This window comes from Bubalus kerabau, chromosome X, assembly GCF_029407905.1.
Source record: "Bubalus kerabau isolate K-KA32 ecotype Philippines breed swamp buffalo chromosome X, PCC_UOA_SB_1v2, whole genome shotgun sequence".
In the NCBI taxonomy this organism is placed as follows: Eukaryota; Metazoa; Chordata; class Mammalia; order Artiodactyla; family Bovidae; genus Bubalus; species Bubalus kerabau.
The window spans coordinates 87,683,801-87,697,800 of record NC_073647.1 but is presented as its reverse complement, the minus strand read 5'-3'; the positions used below and the strand labels follow the sequence as shown (position 1 = coordinate 87,697,800).

General features: G+C 35.4%; 1 long non-coding RNA gene across 1 annotated transcript in view; it reads left to right on the top strand.

Moving 5' to 3' along the window:
• The first annotated feature begins 12,875 nt into the window (after positions 1-12,875).
• The window catches only part of LOC129639133 (uncharacterized), a 73,474-nt gene continuing 72,349 nt past the window's right edge, over positions 12,876-14,000 (top strand). Inside the window, exon 1 of the long non-coding RNA XR_008708210.1 lies at positions 12,876-12,955. This is a non-coding gene — a long non-coding RNA (uncharacterized LOC129639133). The remainder of the gene's footprint in view (positions 12,956-14,000) is intronic.

The window sequence follows — 14,000 nt, the reverse complement described above, 5'->3', positions numbered from 1 at the left end:
GGAAACCAAAAGAAAGTGGGGTAGCTATACTTATATCAGACAAAACTGAGTTTAAGTAAATAAAGGACATGAGACAGAGAAGTTAAGATATGCTTCATTAAAAGAATTAATGCATCAAGAAGATGTAATAATCATAAATATGTGCAAACCAAACATTGAGGTACCTAAATATTTTAAGTAAACACCAATAGCTCTGAAGAGAGAAATAGACAGCAATGCAATAATAGCAGGGGATTTAATTCATTGTTATTTAGTCCCTAAGTTGTGGCCAACTCTTCTGCGACCCCATGGACTGTAGCCCACCAGGCTCCTCTATCCACGTGATTTCTCAAGCAAAAATACTGGAGTGGGTTGCCATTGTCTTCTCGAAGGAATCTTCCCAATCCAGGTATCAAACCTGCATTGGCAGGCAGATTCTTTACCACTGAACCACCAGGGAAGCCAGGAAACGTTAATACCCCACTTTCAAAAATGGATGAATCATCCAGACAGAAAACCAAGAAAGAAACAATGGATTTAAACCATAAATTATAGCAAGTGAACCTAAAAGACATTTATACAATATTCCATCCAACAACAGCAGAATGCATATTCTTCTCAAGTACACACAAGACATTCTCAGGGATAGATCATATGAGACATAAAATAAATCTTAGCACATGTAAAAAGATTGAAATAATAATATCTAGTATCTCGTTTGACCACACATTTCTAATATGAAACCAGATATCAACAGGAAAACTGAAAAAAAAAATCTACAAATATGTGGAAACAAAGCAACACACTTCAGAACAACTAATAGGTCAAAGAAATCAAAATGAATATCAAAGAATATCTAAAGTCATTTGAAAATAGAAACACAAATCACCAAAACCTATGGGACATCGCAAAAGCAGTTCTGAGAGGAAAGTTTATAGTGGCAAATGCATATATTAAGAAATTAGAAGTATCACAAATAAAAAACCTAAAATTGCACTTCAAGGAATTAATAAAATTAGAGCAAAGCAAACCCAAAGTTAGGAAAAAGAAGGAAACAATAAAGATTGCAGTATAAAATAACAAAATGAAGATCAAAAAAGAGAGAGGGAGAGAGACAGAACATCAATGAAACCAATGGGACTACTATGAAAAGATATATGTCATCAAAGTAAAAAAAAAAAAAAAAAGTAGATAACATGGAAGAAATGGATAATTCCCTAGAATCATAAAGCCCGTCAAAACTGAACTAGGAAGAAATAATATGAACAGACCATACAATATTTGTCCTATACACAAGGAATTGAGTCAGTAATCAAAAACTTTGAAAGATGAGCAACAATGTGTCAACAAATAGGATCACCTAAGAGAAATCGAAAAATTCTTAAAAAACATACAACTTACAAGATTGAATCAGGAAGAAATAGCAAATTTGAATCTACCATTTACTCTTAAGGAGATTGAATCAGTAAACAAGTCTCTCAGAAAAGAGCAGAATCATATTGCTTCAAAGATGAATTTTAACAAACATATAAAGAAGAATTAACACCAATATTTCTTAAACTATTCCAAAAAAAATCATAGAGAATGAAACACTCCCAAACTCATCTTATGAGTTCAGTATTATCTTGATATCAAAACCAGAACACTACTAGAACAAAAATTATGGGTCAATATCCCTGGAAAATATAGATGCAAAATTTTTCAATAAAATACTAACAGATTGAATTCAGTAGGGCATTAAAAGATCATTCACCATGATCAAGTGGGACTTATCCCAGAGATGCAAGTATGCATCAATATATGCAAATCAAAAAATGGGCCAAAGAACTAAACAGACATTTCTTCAAAGAAGACATACAGATGGCTAAAAAACACACGAAAAGATGCTCAACATCACTCACTATCAGAGAAACGCAAATCAAATCCACAATGAAGTACCATCTCACGCCGGTCAGAATGGCTGCTATCAGAAAGTCTACAAACAATAAATGCTGGAGAGGGTGTGGAGAAAAAGGAACCCTCTTACACTGTTGCTGGGAATGGAAACTAGTAAAGCCACTATGGAGAACAGTGTGGAGATTCCTTAAAAAACTGGAGGGATGGTGCGGGGAGGGAGGTGGGAGTGGGGTTCAGGATGGGGAACACGTGTACGCCCATGGTGGATTCATGTTGATGTGTGGCAAAACCAATACAATATTGTAAAGTGAAAAAAAAAAAAAAATATATATATATATATTCTTTACTAAAGCAGTTGTCAAATTTTTGACCTTAAGACCCCTTTCATTTATTAAAAATTATTGAAGATGTCAAAGCACATTTATGTAGATTATACCTGTTGTTATTTACTCCTTTAGAAATTAAAACTGAGAAACTTTTGAAATGTTTAATTTACTAAAATAAAAAAAATAAGCAGATTGCATGTTAAAAAAAAAAATTATAAATAGAACTGCCTTATGACCCAGCAATTCCACTGCTGGGCATACACACTAAGGAAACCAGAATTGAAAGAGACACATGTACCCCAATGTTCATCACAGCACTGTTTATAATAGCCAGGACATGGAAGCAACTTAGACATCCATTGGCAGATGAACGGATAAGAAAGCTGTGGTACATATACACAATGGAATATTACTCAGCTATTTAAGAGAATGTATTTGAATCAGTTCTAATGAGGTGGATGAAATTGGAGCCTATTATACAGAGTGAAGTAAGTCTGAAAGAAAAACACCAATACAGTATAATAATGCATATATATGAAATTTAGAAAGATGGTAATGATGACCCTATATGCGAGACAGTAAAAAAGACACAGATGCAAAGAACAGACTTTTGGACTCTGTGGGAGAAGGCAAGTGTGGGATTATTTGAGAGAATAGCATTGAAATATGTATTTTATCATATGTGAAATAGATCCCCAGTCCAGGTTCGATTCATGAGACAGGGTGCCCAGGGCTGGTGCACTGGAATGACCCTGAGGGATGGGATGGGGAGGGAGGTGGGAAGCAGGGTCAGGATGGGGAACACATGTATACCCATGGCTGATTCATGTGCATGTATGGCCAAAACCACCACAATATTGTAAAGTAATTAGCCTCCAATTAAAAAACAAACAAACAAACAAAAGAAACAGACGTGGCCCATCCCAGAGCTGGTGTCTAGTGAAAGAAATCAATACAAAATAAATATATATATATATGTATATATATAGATGCGCAAATCAATTAATATCTCACTTTAACAGAATGAAAGGAAATAGTCATATGATAATCTCAATAGATGTAAAAAAGTCTTTCAACAAAATTTAACATCCATTCATCATAAAGACTCTATAAATTTGGCATAGAAGGAGCATACCTCAATAGAATAAAGACCTTATATGACAAATGCACAGCTAACATCATACTCAATGGTGAAAGATTGAGAACTTTTCCTATAAGGTCAAATACAAAACAATGGTGCATATTCTCACTACACCTATTCAACACAGTATCAAAAGTCTTAGCTGGGAAAATCACAGAAGAAAAAAGAAATAAAAGGCATCAAAATTTGCAGGAAATAACTAAAATATTCTCTATTGGCAACTATATATATATATATATATATATATATATATTTATAATAGCACCAAGAGTACTCAGAAATATATTTACCTAAGGAGGTAAAAGATCTCTAATCTAAAAACTACAAGACATTGAATAAAACACAAAGAAAGGGAAAGATACCTAGGTCCAGGGATTGGAGGAATTAATATTATTAACATGCCTATTCTATCCAAAGGCATCTATGATTCCAATGCAATACTTATCAAGATTCCAATTAAATATTTATAGAATTAGAAAAAAAAAAAAAAACTCCTAAAATTTATGTGGAATGACAAAGAACCCTGAATAGCTAAGGAAATTCTGAGAAAAGAACAAGGCAGGTGTCATCACACTTACAGATTTGAAGCTATACTCTTAAGGTATAGTCATCAAAAGAGTATCAGATCAGATCAGTCGCTCAGTCGTGTCCGACTCTTTGCGACCCCATGAATCGCAGCACGCCAGGCCTCCCTGTCCATCACCAACTCCCAGAGTTCACTCAGACTCACGTCCATTGAGTCAGTGATGCCATCCAGCCATCTCATCCTCTGTCGTCCCCTTCTCCTCCTGCCCCCAAAAGAGTATGGTGCTATTATAAAACAGACAAATAGATGAGTGCAAAAGAATCAAGATCACAGAAATAAATCCAACTATATATATAGTCAACTGATATTTGACAAGAAAGTTGAGAATACTCATTGGAAAAAATGATAGTTTTTTCATTAATTGGTCCTGGGATATTCACATGTATAAGAATGAAATAGGACCAATATCTTACAGCACTTGCAAAAATTAACTAAAATATATAAAATAATTAAATGTAAGACCTGAAACAACAAGACTGCTTGAAAAAGCAGGAATAAAGCTCTCTGACCTGGATCTTGTAATGTTTCTTTATGACACCTAATATAGAAGCAATAAAATAAAAATAAACAAGTGGGACTACATTGAACTAAAAAGATTATGCAAAGCAAAAGTGATCATCAACAAATTGAAAAAAAGAAATTGAAGAACAGAAAAAAAAATATTTTCAAACCACATAGCTGATAAGGGGTTAATATACAAAATATATAAGGAATACATACAACAAAAAACAAGCAAAAGAAGTAGACAAAAATATCCCAATTTAAAATAATAGAGCTAAGAACCTGAGTAGATATTTCTCCAAAGAAGATATATGAAATGCTATTAGGTACATAAAACGATGCTCAACATTACTAGTCATTCAGTTCAGTTCAGTTTAGTAGCTCAGTCGTGTCTGACTCTTTGCGACTCCATGAATCGCAGCACACCAGGCCTCCCTGTCCATCACCAACTTCCAGAGTTTACTCAAACTCACATCCATCGAGTTGGTGACGCCATCCAGCCATCTCATCCTCTGTCCTCCCCTTCTCCTCCTGCCCCCAATCCCTCCTAGCATCAGAGTCTTTTCCAATGAGTTAACTCTTCGTATGAGGTGGCCTCATTAGGACAGAGCAAATTAAAGCCACAATGAGATGTCACCTCAGTCCTGTTAGAATGGCCTTTATTAAATGGACAAGAGAAAACAAATGCTGGCATGCATGTGGAGAAAAGGGAACACATGTGCACCATTAGTGAAATTGTAAGTTGGTGCCGTCACTATAGAAAACAGTACGAAGGATCCTCAAAAAAAAAAAAAAAAAAAAAAAGAAAACAGAACTGTTATATGGTATGATCTGGCAATTCTATTTCTTAGAATATATCTAATGAAGATAAAAACAGTGTCTCAAAAAGATATCTGCCCTCTCATGTTAATAGCAGCATTACTTACAATAACCAGGACAAGGAAATAACCTGTGTCCACTGAAGTGTATACTGATAAAGAAGTTGCTTTATATATGTGTAAAAATTAATACCACCATTTTTCAAAATCTTCCAAAAAGTTGAAGAGGAGAAAACACTTCCAAATTCATTCTATGGGGTCAGTATTACCCAGATAATAAAGCCAGATAATCACACTACAAGAAATGAAGACTATAGACCAAGATCAGTGATGAACACAGATGAAAAAATTCTTAATAAAATATCAGCAAACCAAATTTAAGAACTCATTAAAAGAATTATACACCATGCTGCTGCTGCTAAGTCTCTTCAGTCGTGTCTGACTCTGTGCAACCCCATAGACGGCAGCCCACCAGGTTCCTCCATCCCTGGGATTCTCCAGGCACGAACACTGGAGTGTGTTGCCATTTCCTTCTCCAATGCATGAAAGTGAAAAGTGAAAGTGAAGTCACTTAGTCGTGTCCGACCCTCAGCAACCCCATGGACTGCTGCCCATCAGGCTCCTCTGTCCATGGGATTTTCCAGGCAAGAGTACTGGAGTGGGGTGCCATTGCCTTCTCCATTATACACCATGACTAATAGTAAATGTGATACACCATATCAGTAGAATGAAAGACAAATTTTATATGTTCATCTCAATAGATGCAGAAAAAATTTGACAGAATACACAATTCTTTTATGATAAATATTCTCAACAGATTGGGTAGAGAAAGGACACATCCTAACACAATAAAGGTCAAAAACTACGAACACATAGCTAACATTATATTCAGTGGAGAAAACTGAAATCATTTTCTCTAAGATGAGGAGCAAGATAAAGGTGCCTTCTCTTTCCATTCTTATTCAACATAGTACTAGAAATCCATGCTACAGCAATAAGCTAAGACAAATAAATATTATAAAAGGCATTTGAACTGGAAAGAAAGAAGCAAAATTGTCACTATTTGCTAACGATATGACTTTATGTTGAAAATCCCCAAATATCAACTAAAAGCATATTGATATAATCAATGGATTTTTGCAAACTTGCAGGATGTAAAATCAATACACAGAAATTAGGTGATTGTGGAAACAGTGTCAGACTTTATTTTTTGGGGCTGCAAAATCACTGCAGATGGTGATTGCAGCCATGAAATTAAAAGACGCTTACTCCTTGGAAGGTAAGTTATGACCAACCTAGATAGCATATTCAAAAGCAGAGACATTACTTTGCCAACAAAGGTCCGTCTAGGCAAGGCTATGGTTTTTCCAGTGGTCATGTATGGATGTGAGAGTTGGACTGTGGAGAAAGCTGAGTGCCGAAGAATTGATGCTTTTGAACTGTGGTATTGGAGAAGACTCTTGAGAGTCCCTTGGACTGCAAGGAGATCCAACCAGTCCATCCTAAAGGAGATCAGTCCTGGGTGTTCATTGGAAGGACTGATGCTGAAGATGAAACTCCAATACTTTGGCCACCTCATGTGAAGAGTTGACTCATTGGAAAAGACTCTGATGCTGGGAGGGACTGGGGACAGGAGGAGAAGGGGATGACAGAGGTTGAGATGGCTGGATGGCATCACTGACTCAATGGATGTGAGTTTGGGGAAACTCCGGGAGTTGGTGATGGACAGGGAGGCCTGGCGTGCTGCAATTCATGGGGTCGCAAAGAGTTGGAAATGACTGAGCGACTGAACTGAACTGCACTGAACAATAAGAAATCTGAAAAATAAAGTTTTAAAAATATCCAATTCACAATAGCATTAAACACAATGAAACATTTAAGAGTAAAATTATCCAAGGAATTGAAAGATCTGTGCAATAAAAACATATGAGACCTTCTTGAAAGAAATTGAATAAAACACAAAAATGGAAGGATATTCTGTTTTCATGGATTGAAAAAGTTAATATTGCTCACTCAAAATGTCCATGCTACCAAAGTCATCTATAGATCCAATGCAACCTCTCTCAAAGTTCCAATGATTTATTTTACAGAAATAGAAAAACAATTGTAAAACCTGTAAGGAAGCACAAAGGATCATGAATAGCCAGAGCAATCATAAGAAAGAATAAGAAAACACAAGTCATCATTCATCCTGATTTTAAACTACTAAAGTCATATGGTACTGGCAAAAAAAAAAAAAAAAAGAGAGAGAGAGACACATAAATCAATGGAACTTAAAAGCCCAGAATTAAACCCCTACATAAATGGTAAGCTAATATTTGATAAGGAAACCAGGAGCATCCAATGGGGAAAGGACAGTCTTTTCAAGAAATGGTGGCGGGAAAACTGGCTAACCAACAGAAGGAAAAATGAGTTTGGGTCCTTATATAACTCATTCAAAAATATTAAATCAAAATGGATTGAAGACTTAAAACATAAGGCCTGAAAATGTAAACATTTTAGAAAAAAACAGGAAAGACTCTCCTTGACATTTGTCTTGAAAATTTTTTTTGGGTACAGGACCAAAATCACAATCAAAAGAAAAAAATCAATAAATGGGACTACATCAAATAAAATTTTCTGCAAAATGAAAGAAACAATATCAAAATGAAAACGCAACCTGCAGAACTGGAGAAAATTTTTACAATGAATTGGATCAGGAGTTAATATCCAAAATTTATAAATAACTCATTCAATTAATTCATTATAAAAAAAATCTGATTCAAAAATGGGAAGAGGAGATATACTTTTTTCCAAATGGTCAACGAGTATATGAAAATGTGCTTAACCTTGCTAATCATGAGGGCAATTAAAATGAAAACTTGGATGAGATATTATCTCAGACCTGTAAAAATAACGATTATCATGAAGATAAGAGAAAACAAGTATTGAATAGCAAGGATGTGGAGAAAAGGAAATCCTTGTGCACTGTTGGTGGGATTATAAACTGATTTAGCTACTATGGAGAACAGCATTTCTATGCCTCAAAAACTAAAAACACAACTACCACATAATCCAGCAAGACCACTTGTGGGTATATCAGTTCAGTTCAGTAATTCAGTTGTGTCCAACTCTTTGTGACCCCATGGACTGCAGCATGCCAGGCTTTCCTGTCCATCACCAATTCCCAGAGCGGTCTCAAACTCACGTCCATTGAGTTGGTGATGCCATCCAACCATCTCATTCTCTGTTGTCCCCTTCTCCTCCTCCCTTCAATCTTTCCCAGCATCAGGGTCTTTTCCAGTGAGTCATTTCTTCACATCAAGTGGTCAAATTTTGGAGCTTCAGCTTCAGTATCTGTCCTTCCAATGAGTATTCAGGACTGATTTCCTTTAGGATGGACTGGTTGGATCTCCTTGCAGTCCAAGGGACCCTCAAGAGTCTTCGCCAACACCACAGTTCAAAAGTATCAATTCTTAGGTGATCAGCTTTCTTTATGGTCCAACACTCACATTCATACATGACTATGGGAAAAACCATAGCTTTGAGTAGACAGACTTTTGTCGGCAAAATAATGTCTCTGCTTTTTAATATGCTGTCTAGGTTTGTCATAGCTTTTCTTCCAAGGAGCAAGCATCTTTTAATTTCATTGCTGCAGTCACTATCTGCAGTGATTGTGGAGCCCAAGAAAATAACATCTGTCACTGTTTCCACTGTTTCCTCATCTATTTGCCATGAAGTGATGGGATAATGCCATGATCTTAGTTTTTTGAATGTTGAATTTTAAGCCAACTTTTTTACTCTCTTCTTTCACTTTCATCAAGAAGCTCTTCAGTTCCTCTTAACTTTCTGCCAAAAGGGTGGTGTCATCTAGCTATATACTTAAATTAAATGATAATTGGTTATCAAAGAGACATACACAGTCCTATATTTATTGCAGCATTATTCACTATAGTCTAGATATGGACATAACTTTTGTCTGTCAACAAAAGAGTCAATAAAGAATGTATATATATATATATATGTATATATGTATTATATGCTGAAGAAAATGAGCAAGGCATACATATAATATTTACTTTTATGTTATTCTATTCTGGTATTAAAAATGGAAATTCTGCCATTTACAACAATGTGGATGGACCTTAAGGACATCATGTTAAGTAACACAGAGGAAGATTGATACTATGTGACTTCTCTTGTATGTGGAATTTAAAAAAAGAAATGAAAATAATTAAGTCAGAGAGCAAAATGTTAGAACCAGGAGCTGCAAGGTGGAGAAACAGGGGAGATGTTTTTTAAAGGTACATATGTGCAACTAGTAGATAAACAAGTCCTGGAGACCTATACACAGTATAGTGATTACAAACAACAAAACTGTATTATAAACATTAAACTGGCTAAGAGATTGCATCTTCATCCTACCACATGAGGAAATGTTAATCACGTGATGCAATAGACTTTTTTTTTAATGCTACAATGGCAATTACATTGCAATTAAATGTATCAAATCACTATATTTTATACTTTGAACTTACTTAATGTTATATGTCAAGTATATCTCAATAAAAATACATATTTTGAAAAGGGAAACAGACAATGAGGTTAAATAAGTTGAACTCTGTTATCTCATATTCTATTGTTTGAAATTCTGTATCAATAGACAATTTTTGCTTTATAGCATACAAAAACAGTTTAGATTTATTGTTTATCATAAAGGCTTTGCAAGATCTTCTGGTGCCATTAAACTCATCTAAGAGGAAACATATTCATCTTATTTTTTTTTGCCTTGTGTGCATTTTCTTGTGTTTGTTTGACTATATATATATAGATAGAAATAGATATATATATATGGTTTTTTTCTCCTTGTTCTTTGCACAGAACTTCAAATACTCTTGGGGTTTCCAGAGTGGTACAAGTATATTTGTTATGCTGATAAATTAACTTATGAAGGAGTACCTAGATAGCTTCATAATGGGGGATGGGTCACCAAAAAGAGCAATTATATGATTAGAATGCTGGAACTCTGAGTCAGACTAATGTTCAGGATGGGAAAAGAGGCTGCAGATTCAGTTCAATAACTTGACAACTTAATCAGCCATGCCTTCATAGTTAAAACTGGAAAAAATATCTGAAAGTTGAGATTTGGAGGAGATTCCTTGTTAGTGGACATATTGAGATCCTGGGAAGTTGGCACTGTCTGACTATTTGAACAGAAACTCTTGCACTCAGAACCCTCCCAGACCTTGCCCTATGTATCCTTATCTGATACACATATGTATATTTTATAACAAAATAATAATTGTAAACAGAACACTTTCCTGAATTCCAAATCATTCTAGTGAATTATTTAGCCTAGGGGCATTGTTAGAGGCCCCAAATTGCAGCCAGCTGAACAGAAGTGGGATCACTTGAACATATATGAAACTTGTGGTTAGTTTCTGAAGTATTGGTGGTCTTATGAAGGACTTGCTCTTGTGGGGGTCTGTGTTAACTTTGTGTAGTATCAGAATTGAACTGTAGGATAACTTGTTTGTGTCAGAAAATTGGTGGCAGAGCAATACTGGAAATCTAGACGTAACTATGTTTTCACTCTCAACCACATGCAACTTTGAATAGCAAGACCGTCCCTATAAACTTATTTGTGTCAGCTAGCAGAGAGCTTGTTAGAACAGTTGCTATATTCTTAGATAAATAGTCCTTCTAATGCAAACAAAAATTGAAAGATCTAGTTGATTTAATAATTTCCAGTAACTAAGTTGAAAGATATAATAAACAAAATAAAAAGGAATTTAAGCCAGTGGTTTCACCAGTAACCAGTAGTTTAAATTACCAGTTGACTCAGTGGTTTTTAAAAGTCCAAATTAATTTTCTTGCAATAGACACAACTCTGAATCAAAATGTTAGTCTTACAAAATAGTGTGACACTTGAATTTTGCATACTTCAAAAACTTAATATCTCCTCAATGAGAACAATCTGTTCATCTTGGTTTTAAGCTGTCATACTTGGTTGTATTCCAAATCCATTTAAACATGATTTAAAACCAAGGTAAAGCCTACACCTAAGGCGAAATAGAATTAGGCCAAGAAGAGCATTATAAATGTACCTAACAATATTAAACAGGGTTAAGGTTAGGTTAGGTTTAGTCACTCAGTGCAACCCGATGGACTATATAGCCTGCCAGACTCCTCTGCCCATGGGATTCTCCAGGCAAGAATACTGGAGTGGGTTGCCATTTCCTTCTCTAGGGCTCTTCCCAACCCAGGGATAGAATCTGGGTCTCCTGCATCGCAGGCAGACTCTTTACCAACTGAGCCACCAGGGAAGCCCCATATTAAACAGAAACTCAAAGAAAAAGAATGAACTTCCTCAAAGACATTGCTTGGGAAGGAAATTCTCTAGTCCTCTATGAATCCATCCAACCTGATAATTGCTCCCATGGGACCTTGCAGAGGTATTTAAAAACCATTTTGAAGAATCCAATCACTGCTGGATTTAAGGTAAGAATCATGGAACATTCTAACTCTTTATTTATCAACTATAATTCCAGTATATAATTTCTGAATATGTATAAAATACTGCAATCATCCTTTCTTATCTAACACAAACTATATTGGGTTCCGGATTTGGGGTCTGAACTTGACTTAATAGGTGTAGGGAAATTCCCATCAGTACCTCTGCCATTGCTCAATTTAGGCTCTGAGTTAAGCAAGACAATTATTTACTAGCAAATCTTCTAAACTGAGATAGTGTAGCTGAATGTGGGGTCCGGCTGCTCACTGCTCAAAAGCCATTAAAGAGGACAGGGTGGTGGAAAGGAAAGTTTGCTTTATTTTGGATGCTGGCAACCCAGAGTGGTCAGGGTGAATGCCTTTTAAAAGTCTGACTTTTCTCCCCCACCCCAACAATCAGGGAATAAGTGTTTCTATAGGCTGAGGGAGGTGGCTACATGTAGAAATATGTATCTTGAGATTGGTCATTGGTGGTCTGGCCAGCAGCAACTTGATTGTTTCAGGTACAGTTAATCTTCTAATTAACTGTTTGATGGTTGGATAGTTGCCATTTCCTTGAGGCTAATTCTTGGAATTGTGACAGCTTATCTCATGTCTAAAGTCTGGTCATTATGTAGTTAACTTTTTCCACCTGGTGGGGTTTCATTATCTATAAGGTTGCTCACAGGATATGGCTCAGAATATTGTCTATAGTCCTTGAGATGAACTAAAAATCCTTGACTATGCTCAATGACTAAACTATTAACATTTGGTCTGCTTTAACTGTTTTTCTTTGTTTCTGCATGTTCTCACTTCTGTGATTAAACTCATTCTTTGGCTATTTTTTTTTTTTCCACAGACAAAAGGCAGATTGAGGACATGAGGGGCAAAGACCATAGGGTCTTGCTCAGTTTCAATAGTTTACTGCAAATCAGTAGCTTGTATATAATAACCTTGGAAATGCAATTTGAATTTTACTTAGCAATATGATTAAATAGTTCATAACTAAAGAGAAGTTTGGAAAATAAAATGTAGCCAGAATAAGAGATGGAATTCTGGGTTGAGCCCTTTTAAGTTTCCTTGTCTACTGGTTAGACTCATCACAACCTATGTCATTGACTTTATTTACTTCTATCAGTTTCAGATACCTCTGGGAATTAATAAACAGTGTCTTCTAAAATTGCTGCCATAAGTATGAAGAGGTAGGGGAAGAACTATGGGTTTTGGAGACAAGAGGGTGAGTAAGGATCATTAGAACTCTGGAGAAGCATGTGCATTTAGAAAAGTAGTTTCTAATAATATAATGTACTTAATATAAATAATTTGCAAAGTTTTTTTTTCCCCCTTTGAAGCATTTTTTTCCTTTTCCTGTTTGACTATGAAAATAAAACAAATTAGTAGCCATGATAAGTAAAGTGATCTACAATGTTTTGTAGCTTTAACATTAACTAGAATAGAAAAGTTGTAGAAATTCACTTGTCTTAATACTTGCACTGATTAAACAGTTAAATATTGAATGAATACCATGCAACATGATTTGTGTTAGGCACTAGGGATATGAAGAAAATAATAACAGTTTAGCTTAATGGTACTGTCTCAACTTTCACCTCATATTTGCTTCTCAGAGCATTTTAAACCTGTTTCTTCTGTCACAATTTTATTATTTATCCATCCAATAACAAATATTTTTTGACAAACAACTAGTGCCAGGTACTAGCTGGGCATTATGAGCTTACCATCTAGATAACTTATGGTCAAAATTATGTACATTTATACATAAATTTCTGTGTTTAGTTTCCAAGGTAATATATATATGTATTTATTTATTTATTTATATGCATATATATGGCTCAGTGGTAAAGAATCTGTCTGCAATGCAGGAGACACAGGTTTGATCCCTGGGTTGAGACGATCCCCTGGAGAAGGAAATGACAATCCACTCCAGTATTCTTGCCTGGAGAATCCCATGGAGAGAAGAGCCTGGTGGGCTATAGTCCATGGGGTCACAGAGTCAGACACGACTGAAGTGACTTAACACACATGCAAAGGAGGGCATGAGTCTGCTTTGTATTATTATTATTATTTTTAAAGAGAGGCATTAGTCTAAAACGAGGTTTAAAAAAGATATCACTAAAATAGATGATTGAGTCTCTGATTCTGAGGGTAAGTTTCATCAGGAGTAAAAAGCTCATTTCTCTATTTTTATAGGCATGTGTCTGAGTGAAAATGGAGATTTATGCTAGCTATTTGGATCACTGTAGTAAGAAACAAGCTTATTTTAA